Source organism: Ictidomys tridecemlineatus, chromosome 10 (genome assembly GCF_052094955.1).
Source record: "Ictidomys tridecemlineatus isolate mIctTri1 chromosome 10, mIctTri1.hap1, whole genome shotgun sequence".
NCBI lineage: Eukaryota > Metazoa > Chordata > Mammalia > Rodentia > Sciuridae > Ictidomys > Ictidomys tridecemlineatus.
In genome coordinates this window covers 101,603,355-101,626,291 of record NC_135486.1, presented here as the reverse complement: position 1 = coordinate 101,626,291, position 22,937 = coordinate 101,603,355, and positions in this window count along the sequence as shown.

Sequence of the window (22,937 nt, the reverse complement as noted above, 5' to 3'; positions counted from 1 at the left end):
ACAAGGTGCAGGATATTTTTTATTTGACTGATACATTAAATTACTAATGCAAGTGTGTTAGATTCCAGGCTTTCAAATATCCAGAGTAAGAGTATTCTGTAAATATTTTCTGTGATGAAATAGGTATCTGTGATTTCTAATACTTTGTTAACACTGCTGCTGAAAATTTTTGCCTTTGGAAGTAGTTACAAATAATGCAAATCCAATGGTTTGAAATATATAAAGATTTGCCCATGCTTAGTCTCTATTGCTTATAAAAATTGAAAGTTTAGGATACACTCCCTAGAACAGAAGTTGCTAATGTTAGACATTCAGTGCGTGGAGAAACTTCTTCTGAAAACCTATTGATAGGCCTGGAATTATTACTGGGGTGAACAAGGTTAGGTCAGGGCTCAGAAAGTGCTCAAATCTTACTGAGCCTATCAGGAGATTGACTAATTTTTCTCTTTTGTACCTTTAATTGAATCAAGAGTGAAGTAATTCTTCCATCAAGAGAAGTTAGCAAAACCTCTGGTAAATCACTTTTTGGGAAAAACTGACACCTTTGAAATGTAATTTCTCTGCCCTAACTTCAGGTTGTGAAACAAATCAAAAGACTTACTTGGTCATAGAAGAAAACCACTTTGTCATTTTCATATTTATATTTCACTCTTTCTTTAACGAATGGATAAATTAAGATATAAATCACATAAAGTTTTATAGACAGTTTATATATTATCTCAATCTCCTCTTATTTAAGGTGCCCTCAAATTTGTAGGAGTATTTCTCAAATATGTGGCACTTCAGTAATCAACTCAAATGTCCACATGTACCCTTGCCTTTTCTACTCATTTTATTGTAGGTATTTTTTCACTTGTCCAATGTATCTAAATCTCAGAACTCATTTATGACTTTGTCAAAGTAACACACATAACATGAGTAGATGTGTATCAATATATCAGTAGATAAAGGATGGGTTAGAAGCCTTCTATTTTGCTATATTTCTGTTATGGTCCAGCTGTGAGGTATGCCCCAAAAGCTCATATGTGAGAAAATGAAGGAAGGTTTTGAGGAGAAATGATTGTGTCGCAGCCTTAAAGTCATCAATGAATTAATCCCTGAATGAATTAACTGTGTGGTAACTGAATTGATATTGTGTGGCTGAAGAAAGTGAGAATTGGGGACATAGCTTTGGAATCTAAATTTGAATATTCACCCCAAAAAAGAATCTGTCTCTTTACTGTTATCACTATGTAAGTTGATACCCTCTACCACACCCTTTTGCCATAATGTTCTGCCTTACCTTGAGCCCTGAGAAATGGAGCAGTCTTCTATAGACTAAGACTTTTGAAACCCTAAGCCTGCAAATAAACTTTTATTCTACAATTTATCTGGTCAATTTTTTAGTTACATTGTTGAAAAAGGCAACTAAAAAAAACTTCTGACTTGATCTCACCTTAATATCTGCGTTTTGTGATGAGTTTGAGCACAGTACCTTACATATTCTTCACATAAACTCTCAGGAAACTGTGACCCCCATCTAACTTTAGATTGTATTGTGTTATTCTAGTGTTATTTTTCATATGGATAGGCTTAGACCATTCTATTGCTTTTAACAATGCAAAAAAATTACATGCATATGAATTCATCTTTGTGTTTGGTAATACTATTACTCCTTGTTCTTGAATATTGTATTATAAGTTTATTAAATACATCAGTGTCTCTTAATGATACTAATAGTTCATTTGTCTCTGAAGCAGATGTTTGGGAGGTATTTCATATATACTTTTTATTTCAGGTAATTATTTTTTTAGTCTCTTTCATTTAAAAGAGAAGCATGCTGAAATTTCTTTCTTAAGTTTTTTTTTCCTTAGTTATAATTGCACTCAATACCTTTACTTTATTTATTTATTTTTAGGTGATCCTGATAATTGAACCCAGTGCCTGACATGTGCTAGGTGAACACTCTACCATAACCCCAGCCCTACATGCTAAAATATTGATGAAAAATATTACAGATTACATTCAAGAAAAATTGTTGTCTTTGTAATGATATGTAGTATCTAAACTCATATGTGTAATTGGGTCTTTTATGTTCTAGTTCAAGTTTTTATTTACCAGTAAATTCTATATATTTCTTTTTAAAATGTATATGCAATGTGTGAAGTAGTTTACAAATGTGATCTTTATATAATACTGATGTGGTGTTTTTCACTGTTTGTTAGGCTGAATGTAATGTGGCAAAAATGTGTCTTGACAGTAGAAACCACTTTACTCACATTTTATTATTTTTATATTTCTTATGTGCACATTATATTTTCTTTCACCTTACAGATTTCAACTGTATGGAGCATTCAGCTCTACTTTTATATATTATTATGGTTTTTGAGAGCAGTCATTTTTATAAGTAAATGCTACTGATGGGGAAGTATCATGTCCTTCAATAGGCACACATTTTTTACAAACAGATAGCAACTTATAATTCATCTGTAGTTCATGAGAACTTTTCACTCCACATCTTCATGAATACTGTTTTGTTTTATGCATTAGGTTATATTTTATTTTCTCTTATTTAAATTTTTTAAGATGCTGACATTTTTATGACTACTGAACCCTTAGATATTATCTGTATAAAGAGAATAATCAAGTCACTTGCTTGTTCTTCTCTTGGTGTCCTTGTCTTTTTCTTAATAAATGTATTTATTCATGCATCAGGTAAATTATTTTACCTGTTACTTTCTACCGTTTAATGGTATGGCTTAATTTATTGACTATTTTAATACCCAATTTATTAATTTTGTAACATTTTGTTTTGTGCAACTTTGAAAAAAAATAAGTTTCCCATTGCTGTGTTGTGCTTATGACTGAAATCAAGGGTGCCTTTCTATTTGAAACTAGGCCCTAGACTGAATATTATATGAGACAGAGTCTCAGTAGGTTGTTCCTCATCTCCGTGAAATTTATTTTATTATTATTGTTATTATTATTATTATTTATATGAGATAGTGGAATGCATTATAATTTTTATTACACATGTTGAGCACATTTTTTATATCTCTTGCTATATACAAAGTATATATTTACACAAATTTGTGTCTTCATAAATGTACTTTAGATAATGGTTTTCATCAGATTCTACCATAATTGTAAACCCTCTGCCACCTCTCTTCTCCCCACCCTGCTACCCTATTAAAGTTTGTGTATCCCTCTCATGCCCCTCTCTACACCACTATGAATCAGTCTTCTTGTATTAAAGAACACATTCAGCATTTGATTTTTGGGGATTGGTTTTGTCAGAACTTCTCAAGCAGTTGATATTATGAGCATGTACCAACACATTCACAATAAAACTTCCTTTATCATATAGTAACTATTGAATGTTTTATAGTTACATATTGACTATCTTTGAAAGACTTATTATGTTGTATTAAGAAAGATTATAAGATTATAATCACTTTGTGTGTATGTGTGTGTGTGTGTTTGTGTGTGTGTATGTGTCTGTGACACAGATATACCATAGTTAGAGGAACTTTCTTTAGAAAGGATGGCAATTTTCTACTCCTCAGCAGTGGAAACTTTCATTTTTCATAGTCTAATTGTAAAGAATTATTTTTAAAGATTCTGTTTTTAGGGATAAGATTATGGTTCAATGGTAGGGTGCTCACTTAGTATATGAGAGGCATTGGGTTTGATCCTCAGCACCACATTAAAATAAAATAATAATAATAAAAATATATTGTATCCACTAACAACTAAAAAAAATTTAAAATTCTCTTTTTGGTACACTGATCTCTCTAAGTTTATAACATACAATAATGTGTTGCATAGTGATCTTTTCATCAGTGATGGACATTGTATACAACAACAGCTACAATATATAGCCTAGGATTGTAGTAGTATACAATCTAAATATCAGTACACAGTTTGATATTTGCAAAAAAGGCAAAGTAACTTTGAGTGCATTTCTTAGAGTGTATGCCTGTCACTTAATGAGGCATTTTTATACACATACTATACATTACAAGAACTGATATAATTTTTGTATGACTGTTATATCTCAGATTTATCAGAGCATACATTAAATTTTATTTGTCTATCAAAGCTCAAAAATTTGACACCACTGACACATTAATGCCCATTACTGGAGATTAGTTTATTTTGAATATTTTATTATTATTATTATTATTATTATTATTTTGGTATTGGGTATTGAACTCAAGGGCACTCAACCCCTGAGCAACATCCAGCCTTTATTTGCATTTTATTTAGATACAGGCTTTCAGTGAGTTGTTTAGCACCTCACTTTTGCTGAGGCTAAAATTCAATTTACAATCCTTCTGCCTCACCCAATTTGTTAGTTTCACAAGATTCTTACCCCTATTTTATTTGACATTGAGGGCCTGTTATCCTCTCATGTTGTTCATTGCTAGACTCAGCAGTTTTAGGTGTCCTTCTGTTCACATTTTGACATCATTGTCAGCAGATCCAATATCTTAAATTAGATAGTCCTTAATACACAGTTTATTATTTTGACTTTTTGGTGTTCAAGTTCATGAAGAACTTGTAAAGTGTTCAAAAGATAGCTATAAATGGTATAAAATGTGGAGAAAAAAAATCTATAAAAAAGTTAAAAGAATCTGACATTTTTATTTGGATTAATAATAAATTGTGAATTAGGGTAGCATCAGCACTATCTTATGGAGAAAAGTAAGCATCTTCCAAGAAAGATAAGAAAAAATAATGAGAGAAATAATAGGATAAAAATATGTTTTGACCTTGAGGAATTGATTTTGAGAACTTTCCAGCTAAATCTGGCACATAATTTTATAGGGGTCAGAGACACCCATGAAACTGATGCCTCACAGGGATCTAAACAACCTCATGGTAAGGAAAGCTTTGAAAGTGATATCTATAAAATATGAGAACAAATCAAAGAAGGGTTACCAATACTCCTTTGTAAAAGTGCTTATAAAATATAATTTTTTCATTGAATCTTAATGTAAATGATTATTTGTATGCATAGTGACTAGATAGTACTTTTTTCAGATGTACAAAAAGGGTCAAATGCTGATTAAAGTAATATCTTCCGGCTGTAATCATATGGAAGAGAACATAATTAAATTACAGAAAGAATGCTGTTTTATTTTTGGTTCTATTATTTATTTGTATCTAAACTTAATCTTCCAATGATGTGATATGCAACTCAAAATAATTCAGTCATTTCTCTGAGTTCCTCTTTTCATGCCTACAAAATGACAAATTTTGGATTATGTCATTTATTATATTCCTTATACCAAAAATCAGAGGGCTAAAGGTAACTTTAACTGTACTTGGAGTTGGGGTTTTGGCTCAGAGGAAGAGCACTCACCTAGCATGTATAAGGAACTGAGTTCAATGCTCAGCTCCATTCAAAAATAAACAAACAAACAAACAAACAAATAAATATATTGTGTCCACCTACAACTAAAAAATAAGTGTTAAAAATAACTCATTTATCTTTACTCAGACAATAATATTTTAGCTTTACATCTTTTTTTATGAACAATTCTATGAAGGGGCTGGGGTTGTGGCTCAGAGGAATATCACTTGCATAGCATGTGTAAGGAAATGGGTTTGATTTTTTATACTGCATGTAAATAAATAAAGGTCTATCAAAAGAAAAAAAAACACAACTCCATGACAAACATCAAAAGAAAATGATACTCTTTATTTATTAACAAATATTTAATAATACTGACTTCTCAGGAGAGGTTTGATTTACACTTATACAAACACCAAAAATTTCCAGAGTTCTTCTAACAGAATTATGATTCTTTGTCTTACAAGAGTAGAGGATATGCTTAGATCAGTGTATATTCTTTTTGTCAGCTTAAAAAATAACTATTTACTATATAATTATTTACTATTCTTAAGAATTCATGACTTTTTGATGGTTGTGCCTAGATCAATTTATAAATAATGAATTCTATATTGGAAGAAAAATTTATAAGATAATATTGGTTTTAAAAAATTGGTAAACTGGGTGGTCATTGTGGTGCATGCCTGAATGGCTTTGGAGGCTGAAACAGGAGGATCACAAGTTAAAAGCAAGCATCAGCAATGGCAAGACACTATGCAACTCATTGAAACTGTGTCATAAATAAAATACAAAATAGAGCTGGGAATGTGCCTTCATGGTTTAGTGCCTCTGAGTTTTATCTCTATTACCCATCCCCCAGAAATTCCTAAAGTTCCAGGTACATGCCTGTCATATCACCAACTTGAGAGGTCAAGAGAAGAGGATCATTAAAAAAAACAAAACAAAATGAAACCAAAAAAACAAACAACAACAACAACAACAACAACAAAACAGACTTAGAAACTTAGCAAAACCCCATGCAACTTTGTGATAACCCTTTCTCAAAATTAAAATAAATAAATAAATAAAATTTTAGGGATGTGACCCAGTGGTTAAATGTCCCTGGGTTCAAGTCCTAACCTCCCCAAATGGTAAACTAACTATCATGCAAATGACAACAATCAAAAGTATTTATATTTTTTAAAATCATTTTGTGAATACATGCATTCCATTTTCAGATGACACACACAAGCAACCAGATATTTAAAAACAGGTTTTATATTAAAGTTATGACACTGGCAAGTGTCTGTCAAAACTAGATCAAGTCTTCTCAGCAGACTAGACACTTTCTATTGAGCTGCTTGTGCTATCACTTGGATGTTTCTTATCTAAACTTTTCCTAGATAAAGAAATCAAAACTGCAAAAAAAATTGCAAAATGAACAGGGATAACCTTCCTGCAAGCCTTATAGATATGCACACATATATGTCTTGATATTATATACCTCTTTTTGACACTTCACAAATTATAACATGTTAGTGAAAATTTAAATTGAATAGAAGAAAGACTTTATAATCATATGTCATGGGAAAGCTATATTTGGTCCTGTAAAGAACAAGATTTATCTGTTAAAAATAAGGGCTATCACTCTCTGAACAGAAGGATCAGAACTGCAATGGAATTCAGACATCCAAATGATTCACTGAAGACATTTTTTTTTTTTGGTACCAAGTTTTCTCACTTCTATTCAATCATCTGGACATATCTCAATATTTTTTTCTCTTTTTGTTACACTTTTAACCACATAATGACATTAGACAGCCATTAAGTAACAGGAGTGATAAATGCATTATGGCAATCCCCATTTCAAAATCGTACAATGATATTACCATTCAGATATCTGTGACTTGTGAATTTTTACTGTAGAAATTATAATTGTTTTATTATTTTATTGGTTGTTCACAACATTACAAAGCTCTTGACACATCATATTTCATACATTAGATTGAAGTGGGTTATGAACTCCCAATTTTTACCCCAAACGCAGATTGCAGAATCACGTCTGTTACACATCCACAATTTTACATAATGCCCTATTGGTAACTGTTGTATTTTGCTACCTTTCCTATCCCCTACTATCCCCTCTCCCCTTTCCTCACATCTTCTCTCTCTACCCCATCTACTGTAATTCATTTCTCTCCTTGTTTATTTTTCCATTCCTCTCACAACGTCTTATATATAATTTTGTATAACAATGAGGGTCTCCCTCCATTTCCATGCAATTTTTTGAATCTCCCATCATTCTTGAATTACAGTCTGCCCTGAGAAAGAAAGGGTGCCATCCTTCAAGGCCAGTTCACTGCAAACACCATAGTTTCTACCCATCTCCCACTCACTATCAATAACTTTTTAGCAAACAGGAAGTACCTGTAAAGGCTCAGTGCTTTCACTAGACAACACTCGCATGTTCAAAGTCAGTCACATTATCAATGCAAAAAAAAAAAAAAAAACCAACAACAACAACAAAACTTAACCACCAAAATCTACCTTTGTCAAATGTTATTATCTTTGAAGATAGTGTTTTATTTTTCTTTTAAAATAAAATTATTAAATTTTTAAGCAAAAATCCATCAAATTTAAAAAATTATTAACTTTTATTAAGAATTATGATTTGATAAGCTCTAATATAATATGATAATTAATATAATAATAATAATTAATTTTATTTTTTCAAAATGTTAATAAATTTACCAAGTTAAAATACATTATTTTATTCACATTTTAACATTTTAAGTATGAGTAACTATGCTTGCAAGAGTTTTTTGTTTGTTAGTTTGTTTTTGTGTGTTTTTTTTTTTTAGACAAGCCTTAAAATGTAAAAAATAACTGAATTGACAGTTTCATATGGATTTCCCACAGGCAACTTTTTACAGCAGAATTAATTAAAGCACACTTAGTGATGGTCACTGCACCCAGACATCACTTTCAATATAGACCTAGAACATTATCAGGAAAACATGTCAAGATTTACAACATCAAACAAATGTTAGATATCAACATAGATACCAGGCCAGGGTAAAAAGCTCATGAATTACATCTTGGAGAATTTTAAAGTAAAACAATTGAACCTATACTTTACAATTTAAATGAATACATGAAGTAAGACTGAAATATTTCACAAAAATTTTCTAAATAAAATATTTGATTATTCCATACAGAGCTAATGTAAATTACAGAGCAGGTGATATACCTAGCCTAGTTATCTCATTAGATCAGAAGCTAGCTTGTCACAATTTATGAAGGATTCATTTGTGTTTTCTGTAAAAATATCAGGATGTCTGTATGGAGTGGCCATTAGTTGATGTTGAAAAGCTGATTGAAATGCCTACCCATGCCCTGAACTCACCCATGTCCGGTTTTCCCTGACCATATAACACCCCTTTCCTAAACCTAAGTGATGCCTCATAAATTCTGGCCTTCCCTGGCCACATAACGACCCTCTCTGAGTCTCTAAGATCTCCATAAATTCTGATGCCAGGGCCAACAAAAATGTAAACTTGTGTTATGCTCCTCAGAGTGTTGTTATCTGTAACCCCCCTTTTGTGTAACTTTTTGGGCTATAAAACTGGGTCAAAAAGAAGCCTCGGGCTGTCCTTGGCTCCCATGATTTTGAGGGGCAAGGCAGCCCGGCCGGTCGAAATAATAAGCTTGCTTTAATTTGATTTTAATTGGAGTCAGTGGTCTTTTCTTGAGCCGTGGTCTAATATTTTGGAGGCCCCAGCAAGATCAAACTGCAGGACCAGATTGCAATATCAGGCTGCTGGAAATTCTGAAGTCGGACCTTCACTCCCGGGCTCTGAGCTGGAGAGGCACTCTAGGGGGTGTGTACCTTGAGATGTTCCAAGGCCCCAGGGTGAGCCTTTGGTCCTCGGAGAGCTGGAGTGAACTGCTGCACTAAAATAATTAGCAAGCATCTGGTGGAGGAGGCCTCCATAGGTAAGTGGCGTCTTTATAACATCTGATATCCGCTTAAGGGAGATCTCTTCTGAAGACAGAGAGGTGGCCTGGTGAGGTACATATATACACCTGTCCAGAAAGTAACGAGAAATCATTCTGTCTTCTGTTCTGTTCTTTAGGGAATTCCTCTGGAAGGGTAGAGAGGTGCCGATGGGCACACATGCACTCCTACCCTGGAGCTTTAGCAAGACGTTGCATTGCTCCTCTGTTTTTCTGTTTCGGTGCGGGGTTTGTGTTTCCTTTTGTTTTGTTCTGTGTTCTCTATGTTTTTTCTGTCTTTTGTCGTGTGACTTCTGTGGTGAAACTTAAGAAAAGTGGACATCAAAATGGGTAATAAAGCAAGTAAGCCTGATAGCCCTTTGAACTGTGTTTTAAGGAATTTTGATAAACTTTACCCCTCTTTTATTAAGCAGAGCTATGATTACCCCATCACCAAGAATCACCTCCGAACTTTCTGTGAGGTAGAATGGCCCACATTTGGAGTTGGCTGGCCCCCTGAGGGAACCTTTGATTCCCAGCTGGCATGGGCTGTAACTAATGCCACTCTTGGCAACCCTGGCCACCCAAATAAAATAGGATATATCCTACCCTGGGCAGAAGCAACAACTAATCCACCCCCTTGGATGAAGGTTTGTATAGTCCGGAATGGACAGGGAGGGCAAGCCCTGATTGTGACCAAAAAAACTTCCCAGGAGCCCTCAATTAAGAACCCTATTTTACAGGACGCTCAGGAGGATTTCCTCCTCCCCCCCTCCCCCTACACTGGGGCTCCTCTTTATCTCCCTGCTGCTTGTGCGGGAACAATGGAGAAAGCTGCAAAAACTGCACCACAGCCTCCCTCCCCCTCCCCTGAGCCGCTGCAACTACCTCATTCCACCACTCCTTCTGCTATCACTTCCCTAAATAAGCCAGCCCCTGTTCTATCCCCTCCCCATACTGGACAGGGTCGCCCCTATGGAAGGCCTGATTCTATTCCCTCCCCAGGCACACCTGCAGGCACTGTTTCTATTTCTATCTCAGAGGAAGAGGTGACTCCTGCCCATGTCCTTTCTCTCCACCAGGTTCCAGAAGGTAATTATGTATATGTACCGTTTTCCACAACGGATCTCTACAATTGGAAAAAACAGAATCCCCCATTTAGTGTGGATCCTAGTTCCCTGATTTCCCTGGTTGATTCTGTCTTTTTTAATCATCTCCCCACCTGGGATGACTGCCAACAGATTCTGCATACCCTTTTCACTACGGAGAAAAGGGAGCGAATCCTGGCAGAAGCAGCTAAAGTGCTGCCTGGAATAAACTCTCTTATGCATGACGAAAAAACGGAAGTAATCAACTTGGCTTTACCTAAAAGAAGACCAGACTGGGATTATGGAACGGTTGAAGGTAGGAGAGCACTCAGCGATTACCACCAGGCTCTATTAGAGGGTCTTAGGAGGGTAGCTCGCAAGCCCACCAATCTTTCTAAAGTAGCAGAGGTGAAACAAAACCCATATGAATCGCCTTCAGCGTTTCTCGAACAGCTCCTAGAGGCATACTGTCTATATACTCCTATAGATCCTGAGGACCTGACAAATCTGAAGACAAATAACCTGGCTTTTGTAGCTCAGTCAGCCCCAGACATCTGTAAAAAGATTCAAAAGATAGATGGCTTTGCAGGGAAAAATAGGTCAGAATTATTGGAGATAGCCCAAAAGGTGTTTGAAAACAGAGAGAGCCAGGATGATCTACTGATAAGGAAAGTAAATTGGGCCACAATAGCTTCACTAAGGTCTCCTGAAGTTTTCAATTCCAGACAGATGCAGGCGGCACATGGCAGGGGCAAAAGACGGACTCCCCTCCAAATAGATCAGTGTGCTTACTGCCAGGAATAAGGACACTGGGAAAATCAGTGCCCCCAACGAAATCGAAAAGACTTTCCCCCGCTACAGACTGGAGCCCCTCAGCCAAAACCAGCTCTAATTTTAGAAGAATAGGGGGACCATGGCTCTTTAAAAGTAGGCTCCCGAGAGCCAATGGTAACCTTCACAATTGGGAGCCAACCTGTAAATTTCTTGGTGGATATAGGGGCTTCATATTCGGTGTTACAGAAGCCCCTAGGACCCCTCACTAATTAAACTATGGAAGTACAAGGAGCAACAGGATAAATTAAAAATTATAGATAGACCAGAGATCGGACTGTTGATGTAGGACAAGTAACAGTGACTCACTCTTTCATTGTTATCCCTGAATACCCTTTCCCATTGCTGGGGCGGGACCTCTTAAGCAAACTTCAGGCAACTATATCATTTTCAGGGGAGATGCCTACACTACAATTGGGGAGTCCTACAAGAGCCTTAACTATAACATGCCCATTAAGTGAGGAACATCTGCTTTCTCAAAATCCTATCCAAGCTTTAGAGGGAAAATAGAAAAAACTATTAATCCAAGAAATTCCTGCAGTTTGGGCTGAAGATAACCCTCAGGGGTTAGCTAAACATGTGCCACCAGTCATAGTCCAACTAACCTCTGGGGCTATGCCCATTCAGGTTAGACAATACCCCATTAGCTCTGAAGCCAGAGAAGGCGTCAAAATTTATATCAGACATCTCCTAAAAGAGGGAATACTAATTAGATGCCAGTCAACCTGGAACACTCCTTTGCTGCCGGTCCAAAAGCCTGGGACTCATTATTACAGACTGGTACAGGACTTAAGAGAAGTAAACAAATGGGTGGAAACTGTACACCCAACCATCCCAAACCCTTATACTTTGCTCAGTATGTTGCCACCAGAACATACAGTCTACACTGTATTAGATCTGAAAGATGCATTTTTCTCCATTCCTTTGTCAAAACTGAGTCAGCCCATCTTTGCATTTGAATGGACTGACCTGGAATAGGGGATATCAGGACAACTAACCTGGACTCGACTACCTCAAGGATTTAAGAACTCCCCCACACTCAAAAAAGATTTGAGCCTCTTCCGCAGTGAGTACCTCAAGATAACCTTGCTTCAATATGTGGATGATCTTTTACTAGCAGCAAGGGATAAAAGGGACTGTTTAAGGGCCACCCAGGGTTTATTGAGAACCTTGGCTTAATTGGGGTACCAAGTCTCCAAAAAGAAAGCACAAATCTGTTCTCTTTGAGTTACTTATCTAGGATATGAACTGAGGAAAGGGAAAAGGCTGCTATACCAAGCCCACATAGAGGCCATAATTAAGATCCCAATCCCAACTACTGAAAGGCAAGTTAGGGAGTTCCTGGGGGCAGTTGGGTACTGCTGTCTTTGGATACCTGGATTTGCTGGGATTGCCAAGCCTTTATATACTGCAACTGCAGGGGGCAACTCACCCTTAGTTTGGACTGAAGAAAATGAATTAGCCTTTAAAAATCTAAAAAAGGCCCTGGCACAGGCTCCAGGCCTAATCCTCCCTGATATCTCTAAGCCCTTCCATCTGTATGTGCATGAGAAAAAGGGCATTGCAAAAAGGGTTCTTACCCAAAATCTAGGGAAATAAAAAAGGCCTATTGCCTATATTTCAAAAAGGCTGGATCCAGTAGCGTCAGGATGGCCCCCTTATTTACGAGCCATAGCAGCTACTGCACTTCTGGTGAAGGAAACAGACAAGCTTACCCTAGGGCAGACTCTAATTGTGACTGCCCCTTCATGCAGTGGAAGCTCTATTGAGGGATGCCACAAATCATTTGATGTCAAATGCCCGCCTCACTCAATATCAAGCTCTACTCCTAGATAAAGACAAATTAACCTTCAGTAAATTCCTGACCATCAATCCAGCAACTCTGCTGCCGGAAAGAAATCCAGAGGAGCCAATTCATGACTGTTCAGAGATGCTGGATGTCATCCAAGGTACTTGACTAGACCTGACTGACATTCCTCTCACCGTCAGAGACGCAGACCTTTACACAGATGGCAGCAGCTATGTCCGGGATGGAATAAGGTATGCAGGGGCAGCTGTAGTCACAGGTCAAAAAAAATTTATTTGGGCCCAGGCTCTGCCCAGGGGCTCATCAGCCCAGAAAGCAGAAATCATTGCTGTGACACAGGCATTGAGATGGGCAAAAGGAAAACGAGTAAATATCTACACAGACAGCCGTTATGCCTTTGCTACGGCACTTGTGCATGGACAAATATATAAACAAAGGGGACTTCTAACCTGAGATGACAAGACCATCAAAAATAAACAAGAAATTCTTGAACTACTGGGGGCAATTTGGTTAACAAATTGGCTATTATCCACTGGCCTGGACACGGCAAAGACGATAGTCCTCATACACAGGGTAACAACCTGGCAGATCAAACAGCCAGGGGAATAGCCCTTGGAGTGCCAAAATACCAAGCTGTCCTAGAACTCTCCAATTATCCAAAATTTCCAGTTAAATTTTGGGAAGAGGGCCCGTCATATACTACAGAAGAAATAAACTCATACTCCTCAATGGGGGCCCAGCAAAACTGTCATGGCTGGTGGACCCTCCCAGATAAAAAAAAAAAATCTGCATACCTAAGCTACTAGGGAGAAAATGGTTAACTAATCTTTATCAAGCCATGCATTTATCCGCCAAGAAGATGTCAGAATTGATCTCACTCTATGTCTGGCTACCAGGACATCAAGAGATGCTTCAAGATATCTCAAATCAATGCATGACATGTGCACAGGTAAACGCTAAAAGGAACCAACTTCCACAAGGAAACAGGAGTCAAGGTACTGTACCTGGTGAATTTTGGGAGCTAGACTTCACTGAAATTAAACCTGGACTATATGGATATAAATACTTGTTAGTCTTTGTTGATACTGTCCCAGGCTGGGTAGAGGCTTTTCCAACCCGGACGGAAACAGCACAAATAGTAGTTAAAAAGCTAATAACTGAGATTGTTCCTAGATTTGGCCTCCCTCTAATTTTGGGGTCTGACCATGGCCCGGCCTTCATGGCCAAATTATCTCGATTGATTTCAAAGGCCCTTAATATAAACTGGAAATTACACTGTATGTATCATCCTCAAAGCTCAGGGAAAGTAGAAAGGATGAATAGAACATTGAAGAAAACACTGACTAAATTAATTCTTGAGACTGGTGGTAATTGCGTTGATCTCCTGCCTTTTGCCCTGCTGAGGGCCCGTTGTACTCCTTATCGGGAAAAATTTACCCCTTATGAAATAATTTATGGGCGGCCACCGCCTGTGGTTCCCAGAACACATCTAGATCTGCTGGGAGACATTCCAGTCTCAGAGGCACTTAAAGGGTTACAACTAATCATGGATAAGATCTTTCCTCAGGTCCAGGCTGCTCAACCCATCGGACACAGATCGCCTGATCATTCATTCCAGCCTGGAGATGCTGTGCTGATAAGACGGTTAAAAACCAAGAGTCTTGAACCCAGGTGGAAAGGCCCTTATATCCTGATTCACCGCACTCCCACTGCCGTCAAAGTTGCTGGCATTCCTGCATGGATTCACCATTCACAGCTTAAGAAGGCACCTGCAGAACCCACTTGAGGAGAATCAAGCAACCAAAGGTGAAAAGTGACTAAACGTAGACCCTTTAAAATTAAAATTTCTAAGGGTTAATGTTTTGTCATTAACTTTTCATTTTTTTCCTTGTCATTGTAAACATTATGCTAATGTTTTTCACTTGTTGTACTATATATGTATTTTTGGGTTATAGCTATGCCAGTTTCAACGAACCTTGCACCCCTTCTGTAGCCCAGGTAGGACCTGCAATTGCAGGATTCCCACTAATATTAAACTGCACTTACTCCCATCAGGACCCAATAATTGGCCCTATCAGATGGTATAAAGATAACCAATAAGTTTTTAGTCAGGTGTTCAGGGAGGGACCATGGAAAAACCTCACAGATCAGTCCTAAAGAGGTAATATAAACTTTGGAATCTATAAATACTCAGCTCACCCACGAGATTCAGGGCAATATTCCTGTGTTAAGCTTAAAAAGGGAGCCCTGGTGGATACTGTCTATTCAAGTGCCACTTTAAATGTGGATGTTTCTGTGAGCCCCCTAGAGTCTGTAAATAACCAGAACTTCTGGCTACAATTGGCTGTTGATACTATGAACAAAAGTTCCTTCTGCTTCCAAATGGAAGTTCAGTTCTTCAATTGTTAGCTAATAATCTTATGGGCCTGTCTATAAAATATGATGACTATGTTAAGGTGACTGGGGATAGAGTTACACAGCAAAACTGGCCTGTGTCTCATACAGAGTCAGCCTTGCTGGCTTCATTAATTGTCCAGAAACATTGTCTATGCATAGACTGCACCCTTCCTCGATCCCCACCAAATTGTTCTATTAAACAATATATCTCCCTAATCAATGGCAAACGACTTCCTAAAGGATGTGTTTTTCTCTGTAATAAGACAACCTTCCAAGCGTTGCCTACCAATTTCTCTGGAATCTGCTCTGTCGGGAGGATTTTTCCTATACTGCCATTTCTGGCATCTCCCCACCAAGTTATTCGAAGTCTGCCCCCCAATTGCAATGATAATGTAATCCTCCTGGATCCACTAGATGTTGCAATTGCAGCAGCTTTCATTCTACCAGTCCCGGGAATAATGGTAGTAATTCAAAGAGAAATCACTAAATTAGCCTGTAGTTTTAGCAAAACAGCTAACCTTACAGCACAAGTTTTAGCAGAAATTAATCAAGAGATGAAAGAACTCCGAACCTCATTACTACAAAATAGAGCAGCTACTGACTTTCTGCTACTGAAACATCATTTGGGCTGCCAACAATTCCCAGGCATGTGCTGTTTTAATATTACTGACTATTCTAATGTTATTCAACAACAGATAGATGAAATGAAAAAGGAAATAAACAAGATTCAAATGGACAACTTTTGGCGAGACCTAAAAAACTGGTTTCCATGGTTAACTTCTCTTCAGGTCCTATAATTTGTATTCTTCTTCTATTAGTTATTGTCCCATGCATTATTAACTATGTGCTCAGGTTTATAGGGCTACAACTCAATTCTGTTATGTACCACGGACAGTATTAACATATGTTTCTGACATTACTGGTTGCTCCCTATCAAAGATTTGAAAGGGACACATCAGAAAAGGGGGGAATGATGTACCTAGCCTAGTTATCTCATTAGGTCAGAAGCTAGCTTGTCACAAGTTATGAAGGATTCATTTGTGTTTTCTGTAAAAATATCAGGATGTCTTTATGGAGTGGCCATTAGTTGATGTTGAAAAGCTGATTGGAATGCCTACCCATGCCCTGAACTCACCCATGTCCGGTTTTCCCTGACCATATAACACCCCTTTCCTAAACCTAAGTGATGCCTCATAAATTCTGGCCTTCCCTGGCCACATAACGACCCTCTCTGAGTCTCTAAGATCTCCATAAATTCTGATGCCTGGGCCAACACAAATGTAAACTTGTGTTATGCTCCTCAGAGTGTTGTTATCTGTAACCCCCCTTTTGTGTAAATTTTTGGGCTATAAAACTGGGCCACAAAGAAGCCTCGGGGCTGTCCTTGGCTCCCATGATTTTGAGGGGCAAGGCAGCCCGGCCGGTCGAAATAATAAGCTTGCTTTAATTTGATTTTAGTTGGAGTCAGTGGTCTTTTCTTGCATCGTGGTCTAACACAGGTTGCACTTACAGACACCAATTGGAAATGATCCAAATGCTAATAAAAGTTCAATGATAAAACAAACATGTCCTAAAAGATAAGCATTGCAAATCGAAAAATCAAAAATGCTCAGAAATTTGAATTATTATGGAGAGGTTACATGATGCTGCATGTAGAAAATTTCATAACAGACTTATGTGACAGGTCACAGTCAAAACACAGATGCATTATATTATTTTATGAAATTACCTTCACACCATGTGTAAAAACTATCAGCAAATTAAAAATTTTGGAAAATTAGAATGCCATCCACAAGATATTTCTGTCTCTCTCACTCTTAAAATAAAGTTACAGAAGGAGCCTGGAGGTCCCAAGGATCTGTTTCTTACTTCAACAGTGTTTGCACAGAACAGAGTCGGGGACTCCCTTTTCTTCCAGTTTCCAACCGCCTTCTCTGATCTCCATGTGCAATTTCCAGGACCATCTGCGCTCCCAGGACCTGCTTCCAGGACCAGCCTACTCTGTTGTGGTTAGCTTTTTCTTGATGACCAACCAAGACCTCCCAGATTCATGGAATTATTCCACCGAGGTGGAGGCTGCCTCAACCGCCTGGTTAATTTGCATCTGCGTGCCTCCTACCCCTGCTTCTCTTTGGGCTACTATTTCTACCATGACGATGTGTCTCAATGTGGCTCTGGAGGCCAGGCCATTTCTTCGGCGAGTTGGCTGAGAAAAAGCCAAGGCCTCCAAGCGTGTCCTCAAGATGCAAAACCAGTTCGGTGGTGCCCTCTTCCAGGACATGCAGAAACCTTCTGAATATGAGGGGGCAACACCCTGGACCCAGGGAAGCTGCCTCAGCTCTGGAGAAGAACCTGAACCAAGCCATTTTGGATCTTCATGCCTTAGGTTCTACCAATACAAATCCACATCTCTTTGACTTTCTAGAGAACCACTTCCTTGATGAGGAGATGATGTTCATCAAGAAGATGGGGAACACTTGACTTACCTCCACCGTCTGGCAGGCCCCCACGTTGGCCTGTGGGAGTATCTCTGTTAGACCAGGATGCAAGAAAAGACCACTGACTCCAATTAAAATTAAATTAAAGCAAGCTTATTATTTTGACCGGCTGGGCTGCCTCTCCCACCAAAATGGTGGGAACAAGACAGCACCCCAGCTTTCCTGAAGCCCAGCTTTATAGCCCAGAAAGTTACACAAAAGAAGGGTTACAGATAACAGAACTCTGACGAGCATCACACTAATGGTAATTTACATTTTTTTGCTGGCCCCGACATCAGAATTTATGAGGACCATTAGAGCCTCTGAGGCTCGTTGTCTGGCCAGGAAAGGCCAAGATTTGTGAGGCATAACTAAAGTTTCAGAGAGGGCTGCTATCTGGTCAGACAGGCAGGCATGAGTGAGTTCAAGGCATGGGCAGGCATTCCAAGCAGGTTCAGAATTTGCAGTAATTTATAGTAAAGCCGAAATTATCTTTTCATGGTTTTGTGGAGAGATGCTCAGTTTTAAGAAAATATCAGGTTGGGTCTATAAATCTCCTCGAAAGAAATATTCTTAAAATGTAAAAAATAACTGAATTTACAATTTCAGGTGGATTTCCCACAGGCAACTTTTAACAGCAGAATTAATTAAAGCCCACTGAATGATTGTCACTGCACCCAGAAAAACAAACAAACAAAACAAAACATCACCCTCAAGCATGACTAGAGGCCTTGGGGCACAGTGGCCTTTGATGGGGCTCCTTTGCATCTCCTGGCATCAGGGCTTTGGCCTGAGCCTCTCCCTCTAACCCCTAGGGAGCTTTTTAACCACCATGGAGCTCCTCCCAAGTCTTGGACCAAATAAAAATAAAGCTTTTTCCATCATCTGAAAAAAAAATAAAAATAAAGTTACAATATCTAAATCTCTTTTGATATTCTCATTTGAAGCATTTGGATAAAAAAATATTGAATTCTAATAAGTGAGGACTGAATGACACTAATGAAACACTTAGAACCTGGATATGTATCAAAATAATTATACTAAATAAAATAATTTAGACACCAAAAATAATATTGAGTAGTTTGATTTATATAAGTTCTTGATTATCTGAATTTAATATACAAGGACAGCAGGAGAAGAAGCATTCCTGAGAATGTGGAAATTGATCCATGGGGTATACTTATATCAAAACATACTCATACATAGGATAAATGTTTGCATATAATTTTAAGTATACCTCAATGAAGATATTTGAACATTTTAGCTATTTAAGCAATCTTTCACTTAGTTGACAACTACTACATTACAAACGTAAGAGTTACCCTTTAACATTTTCTCATGTTGCAAAGCAATTCACATTAGAGTTAACTAAAAAATAATAAAATAAAATAAAAAAACGCTGTTAAAATAAATTGGACACTCCAAACCTTGTGTTTATGAGAAACCAATAGCCACACTGAGCATCTCAGTTAGGGACCTGCACTCTTTGCAGAGCTACAACACCATTTTCACCATTATTTCAAAACATTAGAGTGTTTTTTTGTGAAAGCAGTTGTTGTGAGCAATAAACTGGTAGTATGTCATACTGGTTTTTCTAAATTATTTATTCATTTCCTTATTATTTTTGACAGAAAGCCTATTTAGTGTCCTCTATGTCTTGAGATTGTGGAACTGTCATTTTTGTAGGACTTGGTTTTATTTTGAGGGGATGGAGATATAGAGTTGACAGGGGGGAGAATGAAAAGAGTCTTCTCACCCCATATTTTCAGGGATGTGCTGTAGGTAGAACCATCAAATTACTGGTTGCCATGATGAAGTTGAGTTAATTGCCCACTATGGTATAATATAGAAGATGCAGAAAATAAAGGGGATAATGAGAGGTTCTTGGGTCCATGTTGACTGGGTGGCAGATGAGGTAGTGGGTAGAATTTGCTGTAGAGTTCAGCTTATTGCAATAAACATGTGTGGGTGCTGAGAGATTGGCACAGTATTACTCTGAGAATATGTGTTTTGCTAGTTTGCTGAAATTGGAAAAAAAAAGTTTTATGTAGCACAAAGCAAGTATTTGTGTGAGGTTTCTCAGAGAAGAAAACACACCAGACCTCTCTGTAGGGAACTAGGCAGAGGGAATTGGCCTGTGTTTCTGTGTATAGGGAAAGCTTTTCTGTATAAGAGGCAAGTCACCTAAAAATTGCTAGCTTCTGTAACTGTACTTTTTCATATTGCCCTGGCTCTCTCTTGACTCCACCTGCAAACCCATACTACACCTTCTATGGGTTGAACTTTGAATGCCAGCAATATTCCTACCCTAAACACACCTCCCTTTTTTGAATCTCCCATCATTCTTGAATTACAGTCTGCCCTGAGAAAGAAAGGGTGCCATCCTTCAAGGCCAGTTCACTGCAAACACCATAGTTTCTACACATCCCCCACTCACTATCAATAACTTTTTAGCAAACAGGAAGTACCTGTAAAGGCTCAGTGCTTTCACTAGACAACACTCGCATGTTCAAAGTCAGTCACATTGTCAATGCAAAAAAAAAAAAAAACAAAAAACAAAAACCAACAACAACAACAAAACTTAACCACCAAAATCTACCTTTGTCAAATGTTATTATCTTTGAAGATAGTGTTTTATTTTTCTTTTAAAATAAAAGTATTAAATTTTTAAGCAAATTTTTATATATGAATAAGATGTTGAGAATTGCTTAAATTAGGACAATATTTAACGACTTAATATACATTTTCTGGGTTTTTTTACAAATGCATTTTTAAAATTATTTTTTATATATGACAACATAATGCATTACAATTCATATTACATGTATTTATGCTTGCCTTGTGCTCTATATAACATCTTTTTCCCTCTTTTTCCACACTAAAAAACACATATTCTCAGAGTGACACTGTGCCAGTCTCTCAGCATGCATACATTCTTATTTCAGTAAGCTAAACTCTACAGCAAACCCCACTCATTACTTCATCTTTCACCCGTTCAACATGGACCCAAGCACCTCTCATTATCCCCTTCAAGTTCTGCATCTTCTAAATTTTAGCAAAGTAGAATATCAACTCAATGTCCCTCATTTATTACATATATTGAGCACAATTTTTTATATCTCTGGTTGTACACAAAATAGAATCATATCTTTTGTGGCTTCATAGATGTACTTAGGGTAATGAAAACAATTACATTCCACTGTCTTTTTTACTTCTATGTCCCCTTCCTTCCCCTCTCTCCCCTTTCCTCCTTTTCCTTATCTGAAGTTTATGTAATCCTTGCATTCTGTTCCCTCCCACATAATGCTATGAATTAGCAACTTTAAATCAGAGAAATCATTTGGTGTTTGTTTTGGGGGGATTTTCAAATTTTACTTAGCATTATATTCTTCAGCTCCATCAATTTTTTCTGCAAAAGTCATAGTTTTATTCTCTTTTAATGCTAAATAATATTCCATTGTGTATATATACCACATTTTCTTTTTCCATTCATCTACTGAAGGGCATCTATGTTGGTTCCACAGTTTAGCTATTGTGAATTGTGCTGCTGTAAATATTGATGTGACTGTGTCCCTGTAGTATGCTGTTTTTAAGTCTTCTGTGTAAGAACAAGGACTAGGATCACTCTGTCAAATGGTGCTCCCATTCCAATTTTTCCAAGGAATCTCTGTACTGCTTTCCATATTGGTGGCACCAATTTGAAGTTCCACCAACATTTTATGAGTATTCCTTTTACCCTTATTCTCACCAACAATTATTGTTGTTTTTATTCTTAAATTACTGAAGTAAGATAAAATCATAGAGTAGTTTTGATTTGCATTCATGTAATTGCTAGAAATGTTGAGCAATTTTTTATATATGTGTCAATTGATTGTGTATCATCTTCTGAGAAGTGTCTGTTCAGTATTTTGGCTCATTTTTGATTGGGTTATTTGTTCTTTTGGTTTTCAGATTTTTGAGTTTTTTACATCTTCTATAAATTAGTTCTATATCTGATGTGCATGTGGTAAGAATTTTTTCCCAATTAGTATGCTCTCTATTTACTTCACTGATTGTTTATTTTGCTAAAAACAACCTTTTTAATTGACAACCATACTATTTACTGTTGCTTAATATTAATCAGAGTGCTCTGAAGCCTTATTAAGAAAGTCAGGAACTAATCAGATAGATTTGGGCCTACTTTTTCTTCTAATATACACAGTGTCTCTGGTTTAATTTCTAGGTCCTTGATTTAATTTTGGATGAGTTTTTTGCATGGTGAGAGAGGGGTTTAATTTTATCTTATTGTATATAAATTTCCAATTTTCCCATCATTATTTTTTTTGAACAGGATATCTTTTCTCCAATGTACATTTTTGATGCCTTTTGTCAAATATAAGATAACTCTAATCATGGGCATTTCTCTGTGTTATCTATTCTGTACCATTGGTCTACAAGTCTATTTTGTTGCCAATACCATACTGTTTTTTGTTATTATTGATCTGTAGCATAGTTTAAGATCTAGTATAGTGATGCTACCTACTTCACTCTTTTTGCTAAAAATTGCTTTAGCTATCCTGGGTCTCTTATTTTGTCAGATAAATTTTATGACTGCTTTTTCTATTTCTGTGAGGAATGTCATTGAGATTTTGATTGAAATTGCATTAAATTTGTATAGTGTTTTTGGTAGTGTTGTCATTTTGACAATATTAGTTCTGCCTATTCAAAAAAATCAGATCTTTCCATATTCTCATGTCTTATTTGATCTTTTTTCTCAGGGTTCTGTAATTTTCATTGTAGCTATCTTTCAGCTCTTGTTAGGTTGATTCCCAAGGATTTTATAATTTTTATACTCTTCTAAATGAATAGTTTTTTTCTCATTTCTTTTGCAGAGGATTTTTCATTGATATAGAGAAATGCCTTTGATTTGTGGGTATTGATTTTGTGTTCTGCTACTTTACTGACTTCATTTACTAGTTCTAGCAGTCTCTGGTGGAATGTGTTGAGTCTTATAGGTATAGAAGTATATTGTCAGCAAATAGTGC